The sequence below is a fragment of the Euleptes europaea genome, chromosome 1 (assembly GCF_029931775.1).
Source record: "Euleptes europaea isolate rEulEur1 chromosome 1, rEulEur1.hap1, whole genome shotgun sequence".
NCBI classification, from domain to species: Eukaryota; Metazoa; Chordata; class Lepidosauria; order Squamata; family Sphaerodactylidae; genus Euleptes; species Euleptes europaea.
The window spans coordinates 78,208,669-78,235,247 of record NC_079312.1 but is presented as its reverse complement, the minus strand read 5'-3'; the positions used below and the strand labels follow the sequence as shown (position 1 = coordinate 78,235,247).

At 42.2% G+C, this 26,579-nt stretch overlaps 1 non-coding gene across 1 annotated transcript; it reads left to right on the top strand.

The window, feature by feature from the left end:
- The first annotated feature begins 4,857 nt into the window (after positions 1–4,857).
- Positions 4,858–4,966, top strand: LOC130493636 (U6 spliceosomal RNA). The gene has a single exon (XR_008934000.1). It is a non-coding gene; the product is annotated as a U6 spliceosomal RNA (small nuclear RNA).
- Positions 4,967–26,579: the final 21,613 nt, after the last annotated feature.

Here is a 26,579-nt window from a genome sequence, read left to right as displayed (position 1 = left end):
AACCCATGGAGAGCAAAAGAAAGGGCTGAGTTTGAGTGATGGTGACAACCCGAATAAACACAGAGGGGAGGGCAAGGGGAAAATCCAAGCCCTCTCACACACAAGTAGACCCCCCACTGCCTCTTGAGTACTTTTCAGCTTGGAGAGTGGGGGGGGGGATCATCACACTTGTGATTCCCCCTGAATGGGGGAGGGGGAGGGTGGCCAGTTCACCACTGGTGAGGTAGAAGTCCATCATGAAGTTCCCAGAAACCTTTGGACAATGCTAACGATGAGACGAGATGCTTTCAGCTAAATGAATTGGCCGTATTGGAATTCCTATTTTTATTGGCCAGATTGACTCAGATAAGATGGTACCACGCATATTCTCGTCATGAAGCAGTAAATCAGCCAATAAGGTTTATATGCTATTAGTACATTTGCTGCCAATGTAAAACTTATTTCCTGGATGTTGCTATGTAAGATGTTGTATTAGGCAATCTGACGAAAATTAAGTCATAAGTGTTGCAGGCTACAGCTTCCTCATATACATTTTATGACAGAGAACAGAAAATGTTGTGATCGCAAAATCAACTGAAGCTGATGACATTTCTTAGAAAAACTCTGGGCTGGTTTCATTTTGCCTCAATTAAATAAACAATTCAGATATTGTTACTGAATAGACTAAGACCATGTTTAAAGCAGGAGCTTCCTGTACTCTACCTTTGATGCCTTAGGGAAGAACTGCACACTATTTCAGCAAATGCATGTTCCAAACACTACTGGTCAAGATAACAGAAATGCAAGGAGTTGTGGGGGAGAGAATTCAGGGGGACTCAGTGGGAAGGAGGGCAACTTTGCATCTATGATGCCTGCTAATGGTCCCATGAAAATCCTTATACCCCGTCACCAGTTTTCCTCCTCCTGGGCTGATTTTGGAGCTCAACTGCAGAAAAACATTTCAGAATGACCTGGAGTCATTTGCAGGGGAAGTGCTAAGTGGATCTTCCAACTCATCAATTCTCCCCGCAAGTGCCCTTTATCCCCAAATTTGACCTTCTAACATTTGCTCTTCTAACAGGCAAGAGGTTGGCAGGTTGTAACAATATCTAGTTCACTCACACACAACCTAGTGATGACAATACCAAGCAACGACCTACTTTGTGAAATGATGGATATCATAGATCAAGATGAGTGATTTATATCAGTGTGATATAATATCCAAATAGAAAGAATTGGGGGACATACACTGGTGGAAGAAGAACAGGCCAGATAAGGGGAAGGGACAACAGAGATTTGTGGTCTGTTATCCTTTCTGCTGCTTCTTCCAGCTAGGGTGATGTTGGTGACCATATCAACACCCCACTGGGGTATAATAGCTTGCCTCTGAATGCTAGGTCAGTTACAGGCAAAGCAGCAGCTATCCAAGATTTAATTCTGGATGAGGGGGCTGACCTGGCACGTAGCACTGAGATCTGGCTGAAGGAGGTGGGAGGAGTTAACCTCCTAACTATGGTCCCCAGGGTACTCAGTGATGCGTCAGCATAGACCTGGTGGGCAGGGAGGAGGTGTCGCTGTAGTCTATCAAGATTCTATCCCCCTGGCTCAACGCCCTGTCCAAGTTTCTGCCAGTTTTGAGAGTGTGTAGTGTGTATCTGGTATTGAGCCCTGACCTGGATGGCCCAGGCTAGCCCAATGTTGTCAGATCTCGGCAGCTAAACAGGGTCGGCCCTGGTTAGTACTTGGATGAGAGACCACCATGGAAGACCAGGATTGCTACGTAGAGGAAGGCAATGGCAAACCACCACTGTTTATCTCTTGCCTGGAAAACGCAGTGGAGTCACCATAAGTCAGCTGCAATTTGATAGCACTTTCCACTACATCTAGTGTTGGGAGTGCGAGACAGAATTGGGATTCTATTGGTGTACCATTCAACCATCGCCCTACCTGAGCTGGTAAAGGTGGTTTCACCAACGCTGGTTGTTTGGGGGGTCTTCAACATCCATGGCAAGGCTACTCTGTCAGGAGCAGCTCAAGAGTTCATGGTCTCCATGACAACCATGGGCCTGTCTCAGGTAATAAGAGGCCCCACACACTGTGTAAATCACACTCTTCATCTGGTGTTCTGCTCTGGGTAGGAAGATGACCTGAAGATGGCAAAACAGATCTCAGGGATCTGCTGGAGTTTACAGGGATACCAAGACTCCATAGGGGTGCGAGATCAGTTAAGATTATCCACTGATGGATCTACCTGGTTTTCAGATGGCATTAGGGCATTATCCTGCTGATATGGTTGCCACTCCTGTCAATGCCCTGGTTGACATTTGGAATGAGAAATTACCTGGGCAATTGACATGATCGCTCCTAGATACCCTCTCTCATGTCTAAGAGCCTGGGCAGTCCCTTGATTTGCTGAGGGGCTGTGGAAAATGAAAAGTCAAGCTAGAGACACAGTGCTGAAAGACTCAGGATGAAGACATGGGTTAGAGCGCATTTTAAAGCATACTCCGTGAAGAAAGAATATTTCTCCACCACCACTGCATCCACATAGTGTAGACCTGAAGAATTCTTCTGGGTGGTCAGGGGCCTGTTGGGTTCTTCTGGCTTATAGGAGTGCTCTGCAGCCGGCTGTGATCATTTTGCTAAACACTTTGTGAATAAAATCTCTTGCATCCATTCCAACTTTAATTCTATACTAGTACTGACAGGGCTGGATAGTCCCAGTGTGTGATTTGTGTGGGATACCTTTCAGCTTGTCCAGTCTGAGGATGTGGACAGAATTCTTAGAAATGTGAGACCTACTACCTTTTGTATAACTCTTGCCCCTCGTGGCTGCTTAATTCTGCTGGGTCTGGGAAATAGGAAAACGTGCCTGGGGAGGTGAGTTGACCCTATCTTGAGGCAGGCAGTGTTTCATCCATTCCTAAAGAATCATATGCTGGACATGGAGAGTTGAATAACCACCATCCAGTCTCAACTGTACCATTCTTGAGCAAAGTGATTGACCTTCTGGCTACATGGCTGAAGGACAAGGGCTGGCTGCTGGGTCAGTTGACTTGAGGGTGAGGGGCAGGGAGAGCTGGGGGGGGGTTGGGCCATGATGCCTGTTCCCCTTTCTGCCTCAGCTGAAAAGAGCTAACCCTTGCTCCTGTAACTGCTCATGCTGTATCCCAGTGACAAGCCAGTGGACCAAGCCACCTACCGCTAGGCCAGTTGTTGGATATGCGTGGTCATCAAGTGGGAATTCAGCCAGCTGAAGATGTGCTTCTCGTGCCTCCACAACAGAAGCAGCCTCAGAGCTATGCAGCCCCGGGCTGTTTCTAAGCTCTTCACCATATGTACCATGCTCCACAACATGGCCATCTGGCAACAGCTGCCACTGCCCCAAGCCAGGGGAGGTGGGAGAGGCCCTCTGAGGGTCAAGGTGTCACTTGACTCTGACAGGCCCATGTGGGGCTATGCCTTGCTGGACCATAGTGAGGTTGCTGCAGTGGTGCCTGAGGCAGACCTAGTGGTCATCATAAGCTCCTTGTTGATCGGGACCAACAGCCGATCCAAGGTGTCAATAGAGAGTACCACCTCCCCAATCCGCAATGGAGAGTTTTGTAATTATTGTAATGAATAAGAATACGAAAGAAATTCCACTTCTAAATAGGTTGTAATGGGGGGGGGGAACCATGTTTTGTTTTGTGCCTGCCCTGCAGTGCCAAAATCTCCCTTGCTGTTGGCACTCCCTTGCTTGCCCACTGCTGTCCAAACCTTATGCCCCAGGCAAGCAAATCTACCTCAAGGTCTCCCTGCCACTGCCTGCATGTCCTGATGCCTTGCTCTCCTTGTGTTACCAAATGCCCTTGCCATATCAGTCTGCCTCTGCTTCATGCTACTGCTCTTCAAGCGAAGCAGCTGCAGCGCTCTCTGTGGTACTGTTCAGAAATTTTCCTGCCAATGCTCCCATAGACTTTAATATTAAACAGAAGTATTTTTCATTGCCTCAAAAAAAGGGGGAGCTTTATTCAATCTAAATATTGTCGAAGGCTTTCATGGTCAGAGTTCATTGGTTCTTGTAGGTTATCTGGGCTATGTGACCGTGGTCTTGGTATTTTCTTTCCTGACGTTTCGCCAGCAGCTGTGGCAGGCATCTTCTGAAGGACAGTGTCCTTCAGTGTTACTCCTCTGAAGATGCCTGCCACAGCTGCTGGCGAAACGTCAGGAAAGAAAATACCAAGACCACGGTCACACAGCCCGGATAACCCTCAAGAACCAATTTATTCAATCTGTCTGGAATTTGGCAATATGGGTGTCCACACGGAATACTACATCCCCCGTGAGTTTTGTCCAACTTGGATGGGAAACCAAGAAATGTGTGTGTCTTCCATTGAAACCGATGGTAAATAATGAAACAATTCTGAAAATGAAACAATAATAACAATGACAAATAACAAAACAAAATTATATAGAAACAGTCCCTTTTGTAATTAAAAACAAAAGAAACAAAACATTTATTCACAAGTCTATAAAACATTACAGATTAGGGTTGCCAACTTCCAGGTATTGAAATGAGCACAGGAATGGCTGAAAGAACTTATAAACAACACTATATTAAACAAAGTGCATAAAGTGACTATAAATAAATAAATAAATATGTACAACTATGACTAAACAAAAGGTACAAGTATCAAAAGTTCAATGTAAGTAGAACTGGAACAATGTCTTCATAGACGAATGATGAGGGGGACGATCATTTCATTTCTTCTTCAGCCCCGTTTTCTACATACAAAATACACACACACACACACATACATACATATATATATATAACAATTTTAACATGTATAAGAAATTTTATATAAAAATTCATGTATTACTTACTATTGGAATGTGCTCGCTTCGGCACCACATATACTAAAATTGGAACGATACAGAGAAGATTAGCATGGCCCCTAAGTGGGAGTGCCCAAGGGTAATAGAATTTTGGAACAAAATACTTAGTAAAATCAGAGAATTGTTTAAGATTAGACTTCAAGTAACTGTAGACCTGATGTTTATGGGAATAATGGGGTGTGAGAAGGTAGAAAAGAGTGAACAAGAGATGTTTAAAGCGATGATATTAGCGGCTCACGCAGTTACAGCTTTTGGATGGAAAGATAAAACAAAGTGGACTATGGACAGGTGGAATAATTATGTGTTCAAATATGTGCAAACAGATGTATTGGGATACTTAAAACAACAGACGATGGGAGAAACAGAAGAAATGGAATTGAAGACTAAGTGGAACCCATACATTAATTGGGTGAAAAGAGGAGAAGCCAACGAAGAGACTTTAGTAAAACTAAAAAGGCTATGCTCATGGCTGAAAACATGTTACCCAACCTGTGGGCACAGTACAGTGGTGTTTATTTTGGTTGCTCAACTTCCAGGTATTAGCTGGAGATCTCCTGCTATTACAACTGATCTCCTGCCAACAGAGATCAGTTCACCTGGGGAAAATGGCCACTTTGGCAATTGGACTCTGCGGCATTGAAGTCCCTCCCCTCCCCAAACCCCACCCTCTTCAGGCTCCGCCTCAAAAACCTCCCACCTATTACAGAGGTAGCGCAGAACCAAAGAGGAAAAAACTTGAGGCTAACCCCATTGTACAAGTCACTGATTTTACCTCAGCATTCCATCCTGAAGAATGAACACAAGCGAAGCAGACAGTTTAAAATAGGGGCCAGTCAAAGCGGACTTCACAACATTGTTCCCTATTCCCCAGTCCTTGGCTTGTGCTTTTCCACAGAGAGTGTTAAACTTTTTTAAGGTTTACCCTCCAGATGGCAGAGTTTCTCCTTGACCTATCTTGGAATTGGGTTCGAGCTCCCAGGTGTGCTGCTCCGCATCTATCTCCAATTATTCCAAAGTGTAGATCCCCAAACTTTTAATGCCCTAACTCAGGATATCCAAAATGACAATCTAACTTGCTTCTTCCTGGCAGGCGGGCAAATGTTCATTACAGCCCTGTTCATTTGTTGCCATAAAGAAAACCCTTCTCTCCTCAGCTGAAATTTTAGGTATGGTTTTATTCCCAGCAAAGAGGGGGCCCTATCTGGGGTGCACTGCCCCTTCTGTGTTAATCAAGGTATCCTGAATTCCTCAGTCTTAACAGTAAAAATATATTAAAATAACAGATATTGATTTTCATGTTGATAGATTCTGAAATATTATTTTCCTTTACATTTGGATATAAGGATTTGGGTATGCAATTACCTTTCATTAATGACTATAGGAATGACTTTATTTTCCGCACAGTTTTCAATAATGTCAGACAATGGAAGTTAAAAGGCTTTGTTGATGCATTATTACACTTAGAACTGCAATTTCCCAAAGAATGCAAAAAGTACTCTTTTTAATGACTAGAATCCAATTACTCTGATCTCTTTGAGCCATGAATTATACTTAAATGGGCACAGAAGAAGCAGGAAGTCATCAACAAGCATTCCTGCTAAGAATCTGAAAGCTGGAATGTAGAAATACAGTAATATGTAGAAAATATCGAGAAAAGCAGGAGAATCGCAAATAACAGGATAGGAGGGTAGGTGACATACAGTCACTGTCGGTACATAGCCCCATGACCCCTCCTTAAAACAATCTTCTGGGGAACAGCTAGGGTTGCCAGCTCTGGGTCAGGAAATACCTGGAAATTTTGGGGGTGGAGCCAGAGGAGGGAGGGGTTTGGAGAGGGGAGGGACTTCAATGCCATAGAGTCCAATTGCCAAAGTGGCCATTTTCTCCAGGTGAACTGATCTTTATCGGCTGGAGATCAGTTGTAATAGCAGGAGATCTCCAGCCACCAGCTGGAGGTTGGCAACTCTACAATGGCAGCATCCAGTGGGCAGTATAAACCCCGGTCTGTGCACAGGCAGGCCAGACGGCAAGTAGAGCAGCATGCAGCTACATCAATCAGCTTTGAATATCCTGAAACAGGATGTGTGTGTCATAATACTGTATTGAAAGATTAAGACAAAGGCGACAAGGTAACACCCCCACCCGAGTTTGTCCTATTTTCTGTATAACTAGAATTTGTCTCATTTTTTCTCACTTGAAGTTTTGGGGCCTGCCTTCTAGTGAAAGATAAAGGTCCAAAAGCTGTACAGAGATGTCTAATGAATATAAATAATTCAGTTTCAGAGACATAACAGTTAATAACTGTAGAAAATAAAAAGGACCCATACAGTAAACCTCCCAAGAGTCTTGGCTTCCTATGAGTGGCAGGTACATTAACAGGATATGATTGGATTGCATCCAGTCAGTTTATAAATGGAGCAGTCCATACTCGAAGCTTGTTGCTGAAATGTAAACACAAGATTTATTCCAGAAACATTTAATTAAACTGGAAGGTAATGGAAGATACACCGTGTAGGTCTTCCATTTCAGAGAGTACTACACTTTGACCTGGATGAATTACTGTAGGGGGAAAAATCATGTTTGACAAACTCACTGTTAACTTGCAGTCTGTGTAAAATGGGGTTTAAACTGGAGGCTAAATTTCACTGCATTGGAGATATGCCAGTTAAACTGTGCCAGCTATCTTCATTGTTGTTGGTTGCAATCCGCCTTGAGTCTGAGAAAGGTGAACTACAAATGAAATGAAATGAATGAATGACTGTTTTAGGTCTTTACTATATGCAGTTGCATGTGACTTTTCCTGGCCTTGTTTTATATGATATATACATGATATTATACTACAATAGATAATGTAATCTGTATACTGATAACCTTGAATATATGTTTAATTTTTCCCTCCCCTTTCTTCTTGGTTTACCTATATTTTATATGTGTAATAAGTTCAAATAATATTAACAGCTAGGATGAATGCAGATTGTAGATTTGCCCCAAATTTGGGTAAAATATGGTCTTGTCTTAGTATCGTAATAGTGTTGTATTAAGTATGTGTGTAGGTTGTGTATTTTGTTATGTGTTGTGTTGAAAATAAAAAATAATAAACACTTTTTTTTTTAAAGGCAGGTAGAGGAGGCTACAGTTGGGAGCATGGAGTGGGTATGTGCAGAGGAAATACTTTAACCTTTTCCTGGTCTATCATTGTAAGACACACTGTGGGGGGGAAGCATGGGTACCACTTGTTTTTAACAAAAGGTAGGAATGCAGGTTAATTTGACAGGGATTATTCTGAATGGAAAAATAACAGACAAGGGAAAGGGTTAGGCACCTCCCCACCTCCTCCCCCTTTCACAGTTTAGCCTTAGTTTTGACCAAATATTTCTGAAATCTGTAGATTTAAAATACAAACTTCTGTGTTATTAAATATAACTTCTAAACTCCTATTTGCCTAAAGTCGTGGTAGATGTACATATTACTGAATTGCTAGACCAAGATTTCTTACTTTTAGTCTTATTTCTTTGCCACATTTCTTTGCCATTCTTTCATAATAGTAACTCATTCATTTCAGATTAACCAATCTCTGTAAATTGTAACCTTTTGATGAACAGAGAACATTTGGTATTTCAATTTTATTAATACTTGAACTTTAGAGAAGTCATTGAATTCTAAATTAATTTTGATCTGACCTCTAACTGATAATATTATTGAGATGCTGCTGGGATTGGAACCTGGGAACACTCTGAATCTAGAAACTTCAGGAAACTTGGGCCACAAATGAGATCTTTCTCCCAGGCTTTACCTCTTTTACCCAAAAAGCAATCAAAGGCTCTGTGGGCCGCCCTCGTGCAGGACTAGCATGCTTTATCTCCACTTCTTTAAGCATAAGCTCAATTGACCTTCTTTTGGCTGAAGAGTTGGTGCTAGCAGTTAGAGTAAACCTGACTTTTTTCCCCACTTATTTTATTTTCTGTTTATATTCCTCCTGCTAGATCAAGTAATACTGCACGAAACTGGGCCCGTCTGGGAGAACTATTTGATGACATCAAAAACAACCATCCAACTACTCCAGTTCTTATGGCTGGTGATTTTAACGCACAAATAGGGCCGGATGATAATACTCTCTTCCAAAATCTTATAGGGAATTTTGATGAATCTTTCCTGAGTTCTGTATGGTATACTAGAACTTCCAGGGACTCGGTAATTAATTCTTCCGGCTTAAGTCTGGCCCAATTCGCTATTCAGAGGAACCTAATAATAGTAAATGGGTGATTGCTGATCGATCCTAATGGAGATTTTACTTTTTTTTAGCCAAAATGGTGCCAGTGTTATCAATTATTTTCTGGTTTGATTAGATTTCTTACCTCTAATCAGTAATATGGAAGTCTGCAATTACATGGGCAGTGACCATTTCCCTATCTCTCTTTCGATCAACCAATTATGTGTTCAACACTTAATACCGTCCTACCATCAAATATTGCACCAATCCCAAAAAGCCCTAGCTCGTGTTTACTGGAGCCCTGAGCTTGATTCTTTGGTGCGTGGCAAAATGCAGCTTTTGAAGGTGACTTCGTTGAAAGCTGCCCTCCTTGAGCAAGAGTCTGTAGCTATTGTCTTAAATGTTTTTTTAGATTAATTGATTTATTTACTAATTAAATCACCTCAAGCTTGCATGCTTTATACAAACAAAATTCTTGGTTTAACCGCGAGTGTAGACTACTCAAACGAGCAATAACCAGGAAACATAGAGAATTCAGAAGGAACAATACTATTTCAGTATTGAAGGAATTGTTAACTGTTAAAAAGAACTACAAGGACTTGGTAAACTGGAGGAAAAAAGAGGCCCTATATAAAAATTGGAGGAGCTTGATTACAGCTATAAACAACAATGATAATTCAACCTTCTGGCGGACTGTGAATTCTTTAAGTAATGGCTATGCCAGAGTCCCCGCATGTATCCCGTCATCGGTCTGGGTAGATTACTTCAAGAGCCTCTTCTCCTACTCTGTGGAAAACCAGGGACTTATACCTGTAGCACCTTTTCTTTTGTTGAATTCCTGGCCAGATGAGTCTCCTAATGAAATTAAACCGCTCATTGATCGCTTACGCTCAGGCAAAGCCCCAGGTCCTGATCTAATTCCCTACGAACTTTTTAAAGTCAACAGTAAATGGGCCAACATTCTTGCTCCTGTATTTACACAAATTAATGCATCAGGAGCCATTCCAAAATCTTGGAGACATACTATTATCGTCCCAATCTTTAAAAAGGGTCAGCGCTCTGACCCAAGCTGTTATCGTCCAATCAGCCTTTTGTCTTGCTTAGGCAAATTGTATTCCTCCTACTTATTAAAGAGGCTGTTGGACTGGGTTGAGAGTAATGACATCCTTGGCTGGGAACAGATTGGCTTTAGAAGGGGTTGGTTTGTCACGAATCACTGTTTAGTGCTCTCCCATCTAGCCGAGAAATATTCCTCCCCCCGAAATGGCACCCTTTGTGCGGGTTTTATGGATCTTAAGGGAGCTTTTGATACCATCCCAAGGGAGAGGCTATGGTTGAAACTATCAAATTCTACTATGGATAGGAGGTTATTATGGCTTATTCGGCAATTTCATACTGACCTCACAGCTCAGGTTCGCTGTGGCAACCAAGGAGAACTAACCGAGCCCTTTGAACTGGTCAAGGGAGTTAGACAAGGTTGCCTCCTTGCTCCTCTCTTGTTTAATCTATACCTGAATGATATGGCAACCAATTTCTCAGAGTTTTGCCACCCCCCAAAGCTTGCAAGTCATCCCACCCCAATTCTACTCTATGCTGACGATGCAGTTCTCCTGTCCCGCACAAGAATTGGTTTGAAAAGATCTTTGCAAACTTTTTCTGAGTACTGCTCTAGGGAAGGTCTTAAAATAAACCATCATAAATCTAAGATTATGATCTTCACTAAGAGGAGAAAAATGCCTCTTTTTCGCTGGGTATTAGATGGCTTTGAGGTTGACCAAGTCAAGGAGTTTGTTTACCTTGGTATTCTTTTTTCCCATAACCTAAATTGGAATGCCCATCAAAAAGCAGTGTCCAACAAAATTAAACATGGGGTTGGTGCTGTTGTCAACTTTTTTCACACCAAAGGTGGCAAATATATTCCAGGGGCTATTCAGGTTTTTAATCTGAAAATTACCCCAATTATCCTCTTTGGTGTTGCCATCTGGATAACAGTCATCAATGAATCTATAGATCATCCACTGCTTCAGTTCTTACGAAAACTCCTAAATGCCCCTCAATGTGTTGCTGGCGTTATTAGCCAAATGACCCCCCCATGTGGACAAGCAGGCAGGCATCCAACCGGTGGCGCACTCTCCCACCTGGTGGCACAGGATGGTCTGTTGCACCAGCTGGACGTAGCCGTCCAGCCACATGCCAGAGTTGTTCCTGCTCCTCATGATCGGGGGCCGGATTCTACACCCAGCTCCTGCTACCTCCACCTGCAGGGGTGAAATGAGAACACACTGGCTAAGAACTCCCCCCCCTGCACATTTTGGCCCTGTCCCCTTTAACCCCTCTATTGTCACCACTTCAGCCCTCATGTAGTACAAAGGGAATATGTTTCTCCATGGCCCGGGTGGGAAAGGGTTAATACAGTTTCTCGGGCGGTCCTAGCAGCTCCATAGCTAACGACTCTTCTGCACAGGGGGAAAAAGGTTCCTTTTCTCAGCAAAACAAACTCACATCCGCCTTGAATAGAGGCTATTCCTGTCCGCGGGAGTGGCCAGATCGCCAGTCTTAGATCCTTCTGAGCTAGAGATCTGCCAGGACCCACGAAGGGCCAGACCAAATAATTTTGTGGGCCTTAAACGGCCCCCGGGCCTGACGTTCCCCACCCCTGCCCTAGTGGGGCACTGGAGGCCAGGTACAAGCAGAACCAAGCACTAGTAACTTTGCCAGAGCCTCAGGGGCCTCTTGGCTCAGACCCTTCTTCAGAAATGGTAACTTGGGTCAATTAGCCAATTTTTCCTGCACAGTTATCCGTTTTCAAGAGGAAGCAATGTGTGAGCTTATACCCACTGTTTGCACCACTTAGCTGGGCGAGCCCTGTAGCACTGGCTTATACTTTCACAGGGACATCTAAGCTTGGCTTGCTCCAGGGCCATTTTCACTCCCCAGTCTGGTCCTGTCTAGTTGTATGGATGAGTTTCACTTGGTCTGATGAAGTGGAGAATTTGCCCAGAAGCCTGTCACCCTCTAGATCTAGGCTCGATGCTTTTCCCTTGTAGCTGATAGGCTCTAGCCAACACCAGGCTCGTCAAGTGGGTATTGGAGGTAATAAACACCTCTCTGTGTGATTGTATAGTCTGGACTGCTTTGAAAGATTGGATGAAGACATCCTTGGACCTGAATTATCTAAATATTACTGACCAGTAGTGGTTGCTAGGACCCACCTGTGAGGGGGCATTACTTTAAACCGTCACATGGAGATTCAGACCTCTTTGACTGAATTAAAGCAACACATTAACACAGTGCTGGCCACACAGTGCTGCTTGGTGACTGAATATTCCCTTACAACATTCAAAATGCTATCTTTAAGGATGTCGACAGCATGTAGTTGGGGCACTTGAAGCATTGCCGCCTCCTGTACTGCCAGCCACCAGTTACCATCCTTCTCACAAGCCCCTGCTCTCTGTGCTCTCGCGTGCAAATCTGAGGCAAGTAGCAACCAGAAATGGGTCTTTATGGGAGAGGCAACTCACCTTTGGAATGCCCTCCCCCTTGAAGCTCACCTGGTGTCTACTGTCTTTTAGGTGCCAGGCCAAAACAATTATCTTTACCCCGGCTTTTAATTGAAGAGTTATCCATCTTTTGTAGTTGGTATTTTTATGGCCTGCTTCTAGCCTGAGGGCTGTTTATGGCTAATTATTTTAGACTAATTATTGTTTTTATGTTGCTTTTCTGCCCTAGTGGGCTCTCGGCTAGTTTTTTGGCTGGTTTTAATGTTGATGGATGATCTGGGTAGTCCAGACTAGCCTGATCTTGTCAGATCTTGGCTGCTAAGCAGGGTTGGTCCTGGTTAGTACTTGGATGGGAAACACCAAGGAAGTCCAGGGTTGCTATGTAGAGGCAGGCAATGGCAAACCACTTTTGTTCATCTCTTGCCTATAGGAATATCAGAAAAGAGCAAGAGTCCAGTAGCACCTTAAAGACTAACAAAAATATTTTCTGGCAGGGTATGAGCTTTCGTGAGCCACAGCTCACCATCTGAAGAAGTGAGCTGTGGCTTACGAAAGTTCATACCCTGCCAGAAAATATTTTTGTTAGTCTTTAAGGTGCTACTGGACTCTTGCTGTTTTCTACTACTGCAGACAGACTAACACGGCTACCCACTGTGAATTATCTCTATAGGAATATCCTAAGTGGGCTGTGACTTAACAGCAAAAAAAATTTTTTAAATAGTTTTTGCTTGTTGTTTTGATTATTTTCTTGTTGTATTGTTTTTACTTTGTAAGCCACCTCAAGCAGGTCTCTTGAGAGGTAGCATATATGTTTTCTAAACAGAGAAAGAGAGGCTTACAATCATCTGTAGACACAGTGACAAATTTGAGTAATGTTGCCAACTGCTTGATTGAGGGTTGGGCTCTTGTGTCTTTAATAGCTGCATAGCAGGCAGAAATTCACTGGCATCTGTTTGTTAGAGACATATCCGGTTGTCACGCAGCACAGTTTGTACTGTGGAAAGATAATCGTTTGTACAGTGGAAAGATAATTGTGCAGCGGGAAGTAAGCTTTAGTGAGGTTGGGCATACGAGACTAGGAGACTTTTCAGGAAAAGGTTGGCAACAAAATGATGACTAGGTACCTTCCCCTTTATGTATCTGTGTGGCAACTCCATTCTACCCAACGGTGTAATTGGCTGGCAGCCTAGCCTCCTGGAAGAAGCTCTCACCTTGCTGACCTTCCAGCAAGGCTGCAAAACAAAGCTGTTTAGGAGGGTGTTTGGGGCCAAGGTATGGGGAAAAGAGCAGCATGTTTAACTGATGTTGATATATTTGTTCCGGGCACTGCTGTTGAGGCTATTATGGTTTTTGCTGGCCATGTCTGTTTTTGTTAAGGTTATTTTTAGTTGATATTAGTTGTTTTGTTATTAACTTGTTTTAAGTTGTTACCCACCTTAGGCCCAGGTTTGTTCTGAGAATTGTGGGTTTAAGGTAACTTTAAATAAATAAGTTAATACACAGATGACATGATATGATGAACAAGTAATATAGGGGTACCTACAGTTTTGCTCACCCTAAATTGCAAACTTTACATTTCCCATACAGCTATGAAGAGTGCTAGAACCCTCAGCTTTTCAGCCCTCGGCCTTCTTAAATAAAGGTCCTTGGCAGGTCAATGTTTACCACAGTGTATAATTCAAGTGCCAAATCACTCTGTATCGGAATGCCAGGCTCAGTGCAAATGCATTTGGAGCAGCTGATCTTTGCCTTGCAATTTCCAGGGGCATCATTTTGGAGGCAGAAGCATGAGCAATATCTTGTAGTATATGCTGTGATAAAGCTTCTCTGTGTGCTAAGTAAATGCCAGCTTATTTCTGGACTATGCTGTAATGCTTTAGCTGTGCAATTATATTTTTCTCCAATAATGCTGCACAGCCAGCCTTGAGGGAATAGTTGCTGGTGGGGGGGGGGGGATCTTGCTGTGCTGGACACCATCCACTCAACGAAAGAGTTTTTCTGTTCCCTAACTTGAGGCCATTGCAAGTTTGAAACGAGAATTTCCTATTGTTATAATAGCATATGCTGAGCTTCAATAATCACCCATTCAGCTCCACAATCGCTTTTACTGTCGGGCTCACATTTTTCCCATAGAGGGTTGCCATTAAAAAAAAAGGGGCTGGATACTCTTGACTGTAACAGCAGCCTGTTTCTGAAACACAGAAATATAACAAATAAACACATGAACCCATGAACACATGAAGTTGCCTTATACTGAATCAGACCCCTGGTCCATCAAAGTCAGTATTGTCTACTCAGACCGGCAGTGGCTCAGGTCTTTCACACCACCTACATGCCTGGTCCCTTTAACTGGAGATGCCGGGGATTGAACCTGGGATCTTCTGCATGCCAAGCAGATGCTCTACCACTGAGCCATTTTTTCAGGCATGTGGATAAAGTGATGGGAAATATTTAATATGCTTGGGACCCAACTAGAGGTGAACCAGGATGAGGATTTCCCATGGCTGCTGTTTTTTTGAAGCTAAGGTTAAATTTCCAACTCCCTTAGCACTGTGGTAGGGCTTGTGTCAAGGGTTTGCATGGTGGGCCATCTGTTGAGATCTTCAGCTTGTCAAAGGGCCCAATGCAGATCACAATTTGGGGGGCATCCATTCCCACAAGGAATGGTGGATTGCCACAGAGGCCTCTGTGCTGTTGCAGGGCTGCTGTGAAAATTTCCCATTTCATAAGGGAAGAAGTACCTGGAGGGAGTGGAACGCAACTTTTCAATTATCCTTTTAGCTTTGTTTGTACCAACAGGGCTTAAAGGAACATGTGTCCTCCTCCAGGTAGACTTGCCACCCCTGGAGAATAAATCTCCTGCCTTTTTAATAGAGACTTCATATGTGGAAATGGGCAGATGAAGCAGATGGAGAGTCAGTGTAGTGTGGTGATTAGTGTGTCAGACTAGGACCTGGGAGACTTGGGAAGGGGCTGTGGCTCAGTGGTAGAGCCTCTGCTTGGCATGCAGAAGGTCCCAGATTCAATCCCCGGCATCTCCAGTTAAAGGGACTGGGCGAGTAGGTGATGTGAAAGACCTCTGCCTGAGACCCTGGAGAGACGCTGCCGGTTGGAGTAGACAATACTGACTTGGATGGACCAAGACTCTGATTCAGTAGAAGGCAGCTCCATGTGTTCATGTGAGACTCAGGTTTGAATCCCCATTCTGCCATGGAAACTCTCTGAGGGACCTTGGGCCAGTCATATACTCTCAGCCTAATCTATCTCACAGTCACAGGGTTGTTGTGAGGTAGGGTTGCCAGGTCTGGGTTAGGAAATACTTGGGAGATTTTGGTGTGGAGGCTGTGGAGGATCACATTTGGGGAGCAGAGGGACCTCAGCGGGGTATGATGCCCTACAGTTCACTTCCAAAGTATCCATTTTCTCCACGGGAACTGATCTCTATTGTCTGGAGACCAGTTCTAATTACAGGAGATCTCCAGCCACTACCCCAGGTTGCCAGGTCCCTCTTTGTCACCGGCGGGAGGTTTAAAGAGGTGGACAAAGGAGGTGCTATTGTGTTGATGGACCGGGAAACTTATATTACTGAGAATTTAAAACATCTTAATAATCACAGAATATACAAAAAAATTTCTAACGACCCGACCAATCATAATCAACTGAAAATTAGAACACTAGTACAAGAGGGCTTATCACTGAATTACATTACTAAACCGGAAGCGGATTTTCTTTTTAATCCCTTTCCTAAGATACCAGTGTTTTACACCCTCCCTAAAATACATAAGGGTATAACACCTCCCCCTGGCCGCCCCATAATAGTGGGTAATAATTCACTCACTGACCACTTTTCACAATTCTTAGAATATCATCTTCATGATTTTTCAATTCAAACACCATCCTTTATTAAAGATACTAAGGATTTTATTAAGAACATTGAAGGTTTAGTGATTCCTGAACAAGCGATAGTCACATCTTTGGATGTATCGGCACTTTACAAATGTGCCTTTAGATGAAATTAGATCAATTATAGACCAGTTACTCTCGAGCCATTCATCTCAAGTACCGCCATCTCATTTTTTGTTAGATTTGTTAGAATTGGTACTAGACAATAACCTTTTTAGATTTATGGATCAACTTTACTTGCAACAACATGGGGTCGCCATGGGCTGTGCATGCGCCCCCTCATTGGCAAATATTTTTATGTCCGACTGTAAAAAAAATCATATTTTCCACAACAATCCCTTTGTTAAAAATATAGTGTCTTGGAAATGTTTCATAGATGATGTATTTCTTATTTTTTCTCCAGCTAATCAATTAGAAGCTTTTTTAACATGGCTAAACACGGGCCATAGGAATATTCAGTTTATTAGTACCGCTGATTACCACACAGTTAATTTTTTGGATGTCTCTGTATACAGGACACCAATCCATTCTCTCACGGTAAAACCCTACAGAAAAAGTACGGATAAGGGTGCTTTATTGCACTTCCAATCACATCATCCAAAACATTTGATTCAAAATCTACCTTATGGCCAATTCATTTGATTAAAAAGAAACGCCACCAATTCACAAGATTACAAACATGAAGCCGATATTTTGTGCCAAACTTTAACCGCACGCGGCTTCCCTTCTAACGTTATCTTACAAGCCAGAAACAGGGCAGAGGGGATTCAGAGAGATCAGCTACTAAAGGACAATATTAAAAATGAAGCCAAACCAGGACTTACAGTGGCGTTACAATTTTCTCCACTGACAGGACATATACAAAAAGTAATTAAAAAACACTGGCATCTAGTAAGTGGAATTCCAGGCTGTGAGCAACCTCCTCTGTTAGGATTAAAAAGGTCCTGGTTCTTTAAGGACCAGCTAGTTCATTCTGATACTGGCAAATAAACCTGGGCCTCACAACCAGCCAGACATTTCCGGTGTGGGGAATGTATCGCTTGTGCGCAGGCGTTACCCGTAAAAGAATTTGTGGACATACATACAGGTTTTAAATTCACTTTAAAACACTTTTCAAATTGTAATAGCAAGAATGTAATTTACATTATCAGATGCTCGTGTGGATTACTTTACACGGGTAAAACTAAACACCAAATTTTAAACTCAGGATCGGTGAACACCAGTCACGTGTATGGAACAGGAATTTAGAAGCACCGTTGACCTCACATTACATTCAGGCTAAACACGCAGACCACGTAATGCAGTTTTTCATAGTCTGGCAGTATCAGGGAAAATCATATCAACATCAAGACATTGACTAGTTATTATCGCAACAAGAAAGTAGATTTATTTCTTTATTTAATACATTAATGCCTAATGGATTAAATACCAGCTTTGATTTGTCCTGTTTTTTGTGAAGAATTTTTTGTCACAGAACTTTTTTGTTATAGAATTTAGCTGTAGAATTGACTATAATTACTGTACATGATTTGTTTCATATCTGCATGTGTAGAAAGAATTCTCGTCTGTATTTGAAGTTAATTAGTATGATGGTTTCAGCTGTAAACAATTACACAGGTTCCCTTTAAATTAGGAACTGTGGTTACAATGCTTAGATGACGCAGATTCGCCATCCGTCTGTATAGAAAGGCTATGAGCCTAGGATCTGGGTATGTGATTCCTTTTATTATAGTGTATTTCTCGTGCTTTGTAACTCCTTAGAATTTATTTGATATATTTATGAGCACTTACTTTTTCACAGAACATAAGTTCTGAAGAATTATTACATGGAACGCCAATGATGAAAAAGCGAATGCGAAATAGGAACTTACCGGAGACCTATTTTGGCTTTCACCATTCAGCTTCAAGGACCTTTTGAGTCTTGCAGCTTTCTTCATTCAGCTTCAAGGACCTTTGAGTCCCACGGAACTTTGATGTAACACACTTGACACTGAGAGACCCTGTCCTTCAGTGTTACTCCTCTGAAGACGCCGGCCACAGCTGCTGGTGAAACGTCAGGACAGAAAATACCAAGACCACGGTTACACAGCCCGGATAACCTACAAGAACCAATGAACTCTGACTGTGAAAGCCTTCAACAATATACTTAGAATTGTATGAGGTTTCACCTTTTGAGAATTGTGATTTTTGTGCCTTTGCATTAATACTGTTTGTACTTTTGCACACATAACAGTTTGAATAAGTGCTTATGTACACAATACAGTTTGGATAATTGCACCATTGTGTTGCTTTTTGCCATAAGTGCCTGTGATTTTCTAGTAGCTACATTTTGGGCACTCGTCTTTATTTTGAATACCTGGAGGTTGGCAACCCTACACTACCCGGAGGTTGGCAACCCTAGCAGTGTAAGGATAACTTGGAAGAGAGGAGAAGAATGTAAGCTGCTTTGGGTCCCCATGAGGGAGAAATGTGGGGTATAAATTAAGTAAATAAATAATAAATTTTCATATGGAGGTTATAACAGACCACTAAGCCTCTATTAAAGGGACAGGGGTATAAATGAAGTAAATAAATAAATAAAGTAAATAATAAATAATTTTTCATATGGAGCGAATAACAGACCACTAGGCCTCTATTAAAGGGACAGGATGTTTTTCTACAGGCAGTTTGCAGCCTTAAAGTAGCCAAGTGTCACACAATGAGGAGTTGCAAAGAAAGAATATTTCCAGATGCAGTTTTTCCCATTATACGGTAGCTCTAAAAAAGAAAGGAAGAGCCCTATCTGGCAGAATTTTTCTCTTTCTAAGCAAAGGCACAGCAGCCCTGTGAGGTTCTGGACCTAAGAAAACTATTCCATATTTTCCATTAAGATGACTCTTCCCCCATATTTTTTTCTAAACAAGGCCTGCAGAATACAACTCACTTCACTTGAAATTTATTTATTTTTCTGCTGCATGATATACCAAAAGAGGTGGGGGATGGTGAGCACTTGGTAGGCCAAAATATATGGCTAGTGGGTAGGGTTGCCAGCTTCGGGTTAGGAAATATGGGGAGATTTTGGGGGTGGAGACTGAGGAGGGTGGGGTTTGGAGAAGGGAGGGACTTCATTGCCATAGAGTCCAGTTGCCAACATGGACATTTTCTCCAGGTGAACTGATCCCTGTCACCTGGAGATCAGTTGTAATAGCATAGGGTTGCCAACCTCCAGATATTAGCTGGCGATCTCCTGCTATTACAACTGATCTCCAGCCGATAGAGATCAGTTCACCTGGAGAAAACAACAGCTTTGGCAATTGGACTCTATGGCATTGAAGTCCCTCCCCTCCCCAAACCCCGCCCTCCTCAGGCTCCGCCCCAAAAACCTCCCGCCAGTGGCGAAGAGGGACCTGGCAACCCTATAATAGCGGAAGATCTTCAGCCACCACTTGGAGGTTGGCAGCCTACCAGTGGGCTTGTGTTTGGCTTGTGGAGGGGGTGTCACAAATTTTGCCGGCCTGTTTTAGTGTGTGATGTAGCAAAGAACACATGAATGTTCTTTAAGCAAGCTCTAGAAACAGAAAAGTGTTTTCAGGCATGTCATTAAAGGAGCTAAACAGTTCCATTTCATCCAGAATAAAATTTTGTGGATTTTTTTCAGTATTTGACTTTTAAAAAAATCTTTGACTGTTGCTTATTTTGGAAAAGGTGTTTACATTTTTCTCCTTTTATTTTAATAAGGAGCTGTTTTCAGCTTGCAAAACCATATTATAGGTGAACCAGAATTGGCTAATTGGTGCTGCTATGTTTGATTCTTCTGCTTGAGACATTGTAAGAGCAGAGCTGATCATATCCAATAGCTCTTCTCTGCTGCTTGGTCCGGCGCATAAATTTTAGGTGCCATCATTGTTGCTGAGTGAAGCAATGATTGTCCATGCTGGTTGTAGCTTTATTTTTTGGTGTGGTATTCGGCATGCAGAGAGAGACCCACTGGTAAAAAGTTCATAAAGGTCTTAGACCTACCATGTTGATACATTGGCTTCCTCAAGAAAATTAATTGCACACACTCATCATTGTCTAAGAGGAATTGTGGAGTGATCAGAGTATTCTGAACATTGCTTCTTGGCCTTTTGGCTAAGAGTAAGTGAAGTGTGTTTGTGTGCAGAATATTCTGATCAACGCTTTTTCTGCTCATGTACCTATATCTTTTCCTGCCATTGTCTTCCATGTTGACAGGGTAATTTCCTTTCCTCAAGTTCTGTTGCCCTGACCTCATTGAGTTCCCTCAGAATGTACATACTAAGGTTGAAATGAATTACTCTAGGAAATGTCATCACTGTAGGGTAGTTTCAGGCTTTGACCCTGAGATTCAGGCTTGGGGCTCATTCTCAGGTAGGGTTGCCAACTTACTTGGTATTAGTCAAAAAAGACAGTTGTAGGCTGCTTAGTAATACTATAACAATGACAGATACTGCACTATATATGCACTTCAAACTTTTATGAAACTATATTTCTTCATATAGTCACAGTATACAACTATATTTCTTCATATAGTCATAGTATACAATTGTATTCCTTAAAGCAACAGGGTACAATTGTAATATCAAATGAAATAAAGTCTTTTCAAAATTATCGTAAGATGTAAGTATTATTATTTATTATTGTTAATACAGAATCAATTATTTGTATATATATTTTTCCAAATGGTAATCATGATGCTTATATCAACAGTTGGTAAGCGTTCTGAGATATAATAAAATCCAAACGCTTTGGGGCTTTATGTCCCTTGGGGTGGCTGAAGAAGACTGGAAACAGGCTAAGTTACCGGCATCCTGTTCTACCCTGCACATCTAAGGACATAACCAACAGAAAAGAAAGAAGTATACTCTTCATAAACTCACATAAGAAGGACTGATAAAACTGCTGTTGACTTTTTGGCACTATATAATTTTAAAAAGACTTTATTTCATTTGATATTACAATTGTACCCTGTTGCTTTAAGGAATACAATTGTATACTGTGACTATATGAAGAAATATAGTTTCATAAAAGTTTGAAGTGCATATATAGTGCAGTATCTGTCATTGTTATAGTATTACTAAGCAGCCTACAACTGTCTTTTTTGACTACTACTATATTACAGTTGGATTTACTATCTTGAACTTACTTGGTATGGCAGGTGCTCTCTCACTATCACCTCCTGGTTCCCACCACTTCTTGAATGAGCAGCTGGGGGAAAAGACATTGTTAACATCCCCTCTGGCTACATCCTGGCAGTGACATCACCAACACTCTAGCATTTCACCAATCTCTTTGAGTAGAAATGACATTGATGCTTTGATGACGTCTTTTCCCTGTGCGCTGCCTCCCCCGTAGGCTTCTTGAGGTTCTAGGTGTGTGCTTGGCAATCCTGTTCTTAGGACCTCCCTCACAGGCTGAAATCTCAGTTCAGATACTTGATTACGTCTTGATTTTACACATATATTTTTGGATGGCCCTTCTTTTCTAGGGTTGCCAGATTCCTTTTCGCCATCAGCAGGAGGTTTTTGGGGTGGGCCTGAGGAAGGCAGTGTTTGGGGAGGGGAGGGACTTCAATGCCATAGAGTCCAATTGCCAAAACAGCCATTTTCTCCAGGTGAACTGATCTCTATCGGCTGGAGATCAGTTGTAATAGCAGGAGAACTCCAGCTAGTACCGGGAGGTTGGCAACCCTAGTATTTTCAAAGCCGCTTGATTGTGATTATATATATTTTCACAGATACCATATGGTACAATTTCTAGTTCCATAGAGAAATACTACCTTGGTACTGCTATTCAATGTGACATCACCAGATCTCACCCTTGATATCACCAGGCCCTGCCATGTGAATCTCAGAGTCTGGGCCCTAGGGACCTGACGACTCTACTCCCTCACTGTCACCATTGTGGATATGCTAGGGTAGCAAATTTTGAACAAATCATGTCCAGCATTTGCCACCTTGAAAATCTGAAGCATGAGGTGGTAGCCTCACTCTACCTCACAGTGGAGCTTGAGTGCAAACTGCTTATTTTCTTCTTTCCAAGCTCTCCTTTAGGCAAACAAAGAATGCTCTTCCTTAATAAGTTTATAAGAAACTATTGCCTTCTTCAAAAAAAAATTCCTGCATACCCTTACCACAGTGCCTACTGGAAACTACCAAATGATAATGGCCGGGAAAGAGCTGGTCTATTCTGTCAAATGATCTAATTTACTTAATTGTTTAGACAAAGCTGAAATGTCTCAAAACCACCAAGTCATGCCCCTTGAAAGTCCACATTGTTATACACTCTCACAAAAGCGTAGAAGAGTGATTTCATTACTGTAATTTTTATATTTGCAATCTTTTGGTCCTTGTGTATCATTTTAAGTAGCGAGCCGGTGTTACGATCCCATGGAAAGCATGGTATACAGACCAAATGCAAATGATATCTTCTATTGGGGCAACTGATAGTTTAAAATAATTCATGCTTTCCAAACTGTATCTTTGGGAAAAGTTGTTTAGTGTAAAAACAGCAGTCTGACACACAGAAAACAAGCAGGTAATGTTTTTACAGGCAAGAAGATCTGGTGAGAAAAACTTGGTTTCTCAACAACTGGTTCCCTCCCTGCAACCATCTGTGGTACAATTTAGTTTCCAATCTTTGCAGTCATTGGGTTAGTTCCTATGATTCCCTTCCACCAACAGAGACTTCAACAAAGAAAGACTTTTTATCCATTGGAGGAAGTGGTTCTCCATCAGAAATAATAATTCTGCCTCCGTTGAAGGAAGAGCCAGCATGGTGGGGTGGTTAAGAGCAGTGGATTCTAATCTGGAGAACCGTGTTTGATTCCCCACTCCTCCACATGAAGCCTGCTGGGTGACCTTGGGCCAGTCACAGTTCTCTCAGGGTTCTCTTTGCCCCACCTACCTCACAAGGTGCCTGTTGTGGGGAGAGGAAGGATTGTGATTGTAAGCCACTTTGGGACTCCTTAAGTTAGAGAAAAATGGGATATAAAAACCAACTCTTAATCTTCTAAGGTACACACTAGATGTGACAGCTTTCTTGTGGCTGCCTTGGGGAGGGTGCCATTTTTAAGTAATTAAAAAATGCCATGAAAGCCTGTGAAGGCTTTCCCCTCCCCTCCCATGGCTGTTTTAGCACTTGATAAGGTGTTGGGGGGGGGGGGGAACAAGTGTGCTGCATTGCAGACAGATTTTTAAATCACTTTAAAAATGGTGGAAACATCCTTGTGGCAGCCACAAGGACACGTCTAGTTAGGCCCTTAGCAGACAAGAGTCATAGGAGCCAACCTGCTTACAACCATCCCTCATATATTGCAGGGCCTCCCAGGCCTATTGTACTAGAAGTAACTTGTATAGGATTAGTTATTTCCGGGCGCCATGATAGTAGAGTTGGAAAAGCTTTTGTGGTGCACTTCTTTATTGAATAAACATGATGGAAAATGTTTTCAAAAAAGCTTTGTGTTATTAGCAATATTTGTATAGCCTCATGTAATGTTGCCATGTCAGATATCAGCCAATCATGGATGGTATTGATTGGGCATTTTCTGCTTATTGACCTGATGATTTCAAGCAGATTCTGCAGTTTAATTTATGTTTCTTTTAAGAACATAAATCTAAGATAAAAGGTTGGCAATTTGATCTGATTGCTGGTGGTTTATCTAGTCGGAAGAAATCTAGGAGTGGGAGCCACCATGACTTTGGCAGGGAAGCTGGCAGAGTTGGCCATCATAAATAGTCCTGGCCTTGGTTCTTTCTCTTTACCTTCCAAGCATGCTTGTCAAATCCCTCCAACCCTTCCTACTTAGAGAAATCTCTATTAATATGCATCAGTTAGGAAGAAATCTGTAATTAAAGAGAATGTAGCCTCCCAGGCCTTGACCTGGCTATCCCATATGAGAGCGATTCTGTTTAAAGCTGACATCTTGTTTAGCATTGATAATTCTAGAGAGAGCCCAATTAAAGTATTTCAAGAAGACATCCCAGTGCTACTCTACATTGATTGTCTCACTAATGTATATTGAGTTTTAGCTAAATACAGCCCCGGGTGCTGTACTCGAAAGCACAGGAGCTTGCTGTCCAAAGCTCTTAATCTTTTTTCTGTATTGATTTGGCCACTAATGATATAACCTTCTCCCCTAATTAACTGACATCTGCATTAGGCAGAACAAGAGCTCCCCTCTACCAGGCTCCCCACCTGTTTTTCCCCTTAAGTTGAGAAACATTTATTTCCTTTTGTTGTAGATTCTACCCAAACCCTTTTCCTCACAAGGATGATTGTAGAGAAGCGGTTACTTCTCATCCCATCTCTGTTAAGTCAGTATCTTACCAAGCATGCTGCTCAGGGGAGAATCAGCATGTCTACCCTGAGTGTACACATGACATTTTGAGGGATGTATTCTAAGATGAAAGGCAACTGGCAATGTTTCAGAGCATCACCCAAGCTTTCCAGCATTTCCCCAAAAGCCATGCTAATGTATGTGTTCAGCAGCAACCTGTTGTCTTCCCCTTGTGACCTCAAATTCATTGCTACTCATGCTTAGTTGTCCCCAGCATCCAGTTTGTTGATCCATCCACATATACTCCATGGTTTGCCCAAGAAGGATGCACTTTTGAACATCCCAGGCAACTTTAGAGTGGTCTCTGTGGTCCAGCACCACCACCAACTGCCACTTTTTCCTGGCTGGGCACCTGTGCTTTTAACCCATATGACATCCAGCACTCAACAGGTGATATTCTTAACTCCCAACTCTCCATGTTAAGAAATTTTCAATTTAAAGGCACAGGAGGTCTTGCAGGGGGAGTTATACAGGTAATGAGGGTGGAAATATAAAACCCCAGAATTTTTCATTTTGGAGGAGCAAACTCTACAAACATGTTAGAACACTATTTTCTTCAACAGGCTTTTATCAGAATTGCTGCTTTAGACTTCAGTGAATATAAATCACACACACAAAAAAACACCTTTTGGATTTTACAAAAATGAGAGGTTTGTATATCCCTGGTTGAACACATGAAGCTGCTTCAGATCACTGGTCCATCACAGTCAGTATTGTCTACTCAGATAAGCAGTGGATCTCGGGTATCGAGCAGAAGTCTTTTACATTACCCACTACCAGATCCTTTATCTGGAGATGCTGGGGACTGAACCTGAAACCCTCTGCATGACCAGCAGATGCTTTACCATTGAGCCACAGCCCCTCCCATCATCTTTAGACGGGATTTGAAGGCAGATTATGACTGATGTGTGTTTTTTTAAAAATCCTCAAGAAAATGTTGGAATTTCTAATAAAAAAGAGAATTGCTTCTCAAATCTCACATTTTTCTTTTCATTTTTCTTTCATGATGGTAAATGGGAAATGAGATAAAATTTCACTGGCCAGTGCTATCAGGCCAGTGCCTGACATCCCTAGGACTTTCCCATTCCCGAGGCCCTTTTGTTTGCATGCACAAAAATTTAAAAAACTGCCTGTCTCTTCAGTATTTTTAGTGGGACATTCCCAGACTTTGCTCTGTGCTCACCTTCTTTCCCCAGCCCTGTGAAACTAGGATAAGAGGGAGGTAGTCCACTGGAAGGGGGATATGTTTGTAACAGGCAGGCCTTTGGGAGAGGGGAATTTTCAGGGGAATCAGGGTAAAGGATGCACATGGTTTTTAGAGTAGGAATAGGTCTAGTATTTGAGATTTCTACAGTTGGATGATTTGTCTGTAAAAAAGAAGTATTTATGGGCTTGCACCATAAGTAACGGTAATGCTGCATTCACAAACAGACAAACATGTGTATTTGGGCTGTTTCTACACAGACATTATTGTAAATTGCCTTAAGCTGGACCCTGATGAGGTGGCATAGAAATCTCCTAAAAAATTAATATTTTACTCTGCATTGACTTTCTTATAAAAGTGCTGTTTTCAGGAGCATCCATGTGACCTCTGTTCACCCTTCTTCTGCTTTGATTCCCCTGCTTTTCTGCAATCTTTCCCAAACCTGTTGCAACAATGCACTTGTCTCTAGCCTTTTTCCTTATGGAATTATAAGGCAAAATTTAAGGGTACACATTGACCCTCATAACTTTCCAACGAAAAGATCTAGAGTCTTACTTAAAAAAAAGA